The sequence below is a fragment of the Sylvia atricapilla genome, chromosome 16 (genome assembly GCF_009819655.1).
Source record: "Sylvia atricapilla isolate bSylAtr1 chromosome 16, bSylAtr1.pri, whole genome shotgun sequence".
Taxonomy (NCBI): domain Eukaryota; kingdom Metazoa; phylum Chordata; class Aves; order Passeriformes; family Sylviidae; genus Sylvia; species Sylvia atricapilla.
Window position 1 is genome coordinate 2,280,068 of NC_089155.1, and position 3,502 is coordinate 2,283,569.

General features: G+C 56.0%; 1 pseudogene; it reads right to left on the bottom strand.

Moving 5' to 3' along the window:
- Nucleotides 1–260: 260 nt before the first annotated feature.
- On the bottom strand, nt 261–3,247 carry LOC136368675 (perilipin-3-like; annotated as a pseudogene).
- Between the last annotated feature and the right edge of the window lie 255 nt (nt 3,248–3,502).

Below are 3,502 nucleotides of genomic sequence, written 5' to 3' on the forward strand. Positions count from 1 at the left end.
GGTCAGGAGAGGGCAGCAAGTGACTGTCACCCACACCTTCCACCCCCCCCAACCTGAAACCTGCTCCAGGCAGCAGCAGACAAACACAGGAGGAGAATTTGGCCTTGGAGAAGCAATGCCAAGGGGTGCCAGGGCTCTGACAGCTCTCCCAAGCACAGGACAGCGCCAGCAGGGCACATATTTGCCTGCAGGCTTGGGGGAGAGAAGGAATTCCAGCTTCCCAGGACAACATGGGTGCTTATCCCAGCTGTGATCCCTCCTGTAGCACTGCCTGCCCTTCCTGCAGCCCTGAGTGCACAGTGCAATTCTAGCAGGGGAGAGGTGGGAAGAGCCCAGCTCACAGCACAGGGCAATATTCCCAGTCTTTGTCCAAGAGCGACCAGAGACGGGGGGGTTGTATGAAGCAGTTTTATTTTAAGCAGCTCTGACCCAGTACAAGGAGCTTTTAGGAAGACAATTCTTTACACTTACTGCGGGTTTAATGCCAACAGCAATTGTTGTTTGATCCTTTACATGGGGGTGCTGAAGGTTTCCAGGTGCTCAGCTCCTGCTGCCTCCTCCTCCTGGGAGGATTGATCCTCCTCATCCTCCTCCTCCTGAGAGGATTGAGCCTCCTCATCCTCATCCTCCTGAGAGGACTGGTCCTCCTCATCCTCATCCTCCTGAGAGGACTGATCCCTCTCCTCCCTGGGGTAGAAGGGTGCCACCAGCCAGGACAGAGGAGTGTTGTCCTTCAGGTAATCCAGCAGCTCCTCCCTGTACTCCTGGATCTCAGCCAGCTCCCTCTGGCTCCGGGTCAGGACACTGCTGGGCAAATCCTGGAAGGAGTTGGCCACTGAGAACGCAGCATGGAGCTCCTGGAGGGCACTGAGAGGCTGCTCCAGCCGGTCCTGCAGCCTGCAGGGAATGCCCTGGATGGCAGCCACCGGCCCACAGCAGGCGAGGGGCAGCTGCTGGCTGATCCTGAGTGCTAGCAGCAGGCTCAGACACTCCATCTCCTGGGGGAGGCAGGAAGGACACGACCAGGAATGAGTCACTTCAAAGATAAAATCAAGGGGATGCTCAGAGCCCTCGGCCTCCCCCGCGGGAAGGTGCCTCTGGCTCTGCAGGGCTTTCATCTCCATCTCTTTGAGATGCTTCCTACTCCACTACAGCCACATCTGGTAGAGTTTCTCCTGCCCCTCCCGAAGCTTTTGATTAAATCCCTGCTTAAAGGCCTCAGTCTGTGGCCGGGGCAGATCGGAGTGCCCGGGCAGACAGATCAGCTGGGGAGCTGCAGAGCTCCTCGGCACAGCACTGCAGTGACACAAGACCAGGGCTCTGGGTCCCCTCCTTGCAGGGCTGGGCTCTGCCTGCCAGCCCGAGGAGGCAGTGGAGCTGTGCCCTGCCACTCCTGCTGGGTCCTGGCTGTGAGAGCAGGGGGGCAAAGAGCCGGAGTTCCTCCGAGAGAGAGCCCAGGGCACAAAGCACCTCCTGTGCTCCCGCTGCAGGGGCAGCACATCTGTGCCCTCCTCACACACTGCCAGCTGGGCTGGGGACACAGGCAGCACCAAAACAGCCTCAGGAGATCCCACAGCAGCAGCCAGGGACCCCCCAGTGTGGCACTGGGTGCCCAGAGAAGCTGTGGCTGCCCCTGAATCCCTGGAAGTGTCCAAGGGCAGGCTGGATGTGGCTGGGAGCAACCTGGGATAGAAGAAAGGGTCCCTGCCCATGGTGAGAAACCCAAAATGAGCTTTAAAGTGCATTCCAACCCAAACCATTCTGGCATTCTCTTCTTCCCATTAGCCCCCTTCCAGAGAAGTGGGAAGCCCCAGTCCAACAGTTCCTACAGCCACTTCCACCCTTTCCTTACCTAGCTCCTCATTTCCAAGAGGGAGAGAGTCACCTTCTGCTCCCCCCAGCACAGCCTCTGCTGCACAGACATCATCTGCCCCACTGCAGGCCCCAGCAGCAGCAGTCACTGCAGGTCTGGCAGCCCCCCCCGCTGCTGTGCAGTGTCCTTGGTGCCATCCAGCACCTCCTGCTGCTCACAGCCTCCTTCACCTCAGCCACCCGGCATGAGACTAGCTCCCTGGTGTCAGAGAGAACCTGAGGAACAAGAGGAGGGGCAGATTATGGAGTGGGTTGTGTCTCACCCTGAAATCCTGAGCTGCACCAAGAGGACAAACATCACAGTGTCACTTGAGTGTTTGCTCTGGTAGGAACTGGCATCACACACTCCGGTGTGTGAGCCTACATCACTGCCTAGCTCAGATCCCACAAGAACCAGGCCCCTCTGCCTGCCAGACACAGCCCAGCCTTTAATTCTTACCTGTTCCACTGGCTTTTGAATGAGTGGCAGCTTCTCCCCCAGTTTATCCAAATCCTTGGAGGCATACTCACTTGCTGCAGCAACTGAAGAGAGAACCAAGAAGTGTCAAAACCTAGTTTTCTGCAATTTCACCTCAAGTTCCACCTTGCAAAGATCCATTTTAGGAAAGTCAGCATCAGTCACTCCCTGACTCTCCATCACACTGCTGGGGTTAGGGCCCAGCTTTAGCCTTATTTACCTGAGCAGTTCTGCCCTGAAATTCCATACTTGGGAGGAATTGCCACCAAATCACCTGGCCTGGCCAAGGGAGAAGCTCCTGCCTTGCTCACACACTTAACTAAATCCATGATTCAGTTGTGACATGAGCTGGGGAGCTTTAGCATTAATGATGGTCCACCCCAGGAAAATTTTCCTCCAGCACAAAGAACAACCAAGTTTGGGGGCAACCTCGATTCTTCAGCCACACACCCATCTCCAGTTCACCTGGAAGGGTTACTTGACAAGCCAAGAAAAAGCTCCACCAGCCAGGACGAGTTGGTTTTAAGCTGACAGACTTCACCCTTGCCTGCAAGGACACTGCTGTTCACAGGAGCAGAGTAAGAGCAGCAGGTCTTAGGGAGGCTGAAAGATTGGAGCCTTTCCACGGGAGCACTGCTCACCAGGAGCCAGGATACTGAGTTAGAGAAACACCTTTCCTAGTCAAGCACCAGGTCATTTTGCTGAGCCTCAGAGGTTACAGGGACTTTGGGTCCACATCTTTGTCTGTGTTGGCACCCAGAAGCTGCAGTGCACAGCCTGAGCAGAGGGATGGCCCATTTTGGGGGGCTCAGCTCCCCTCAGTCCCAGCAGGGCCAGCTCCTCACATCCCCCAGAGAGCACTGACCCCCAGCTCCTGCTCTGGGCAACCTTCTCCTCCTCAGGCACAGCAGAGGCCATGGCAGCTGGAATGCAAGGGACACCAAGGCTTTAGGGGAAGATTCCTCCTGCCAAGGGGACACTTCCCTCTAGGGTCATAAAAGAGAAAAGTTCCTTTACTGCCTGTTCAGGGGAAACCCCAAAACAGCCTCACAGGAGGGGGTCTGTGCCATTGCAAATCTGCCTGGTTTCAAGTTTAAGTTCCAGGTGGTTTGTGATAACCACAGGAACAAGGAGAACATTCTTTCCTTACCCTAGAGACCAAGCATTATTAAT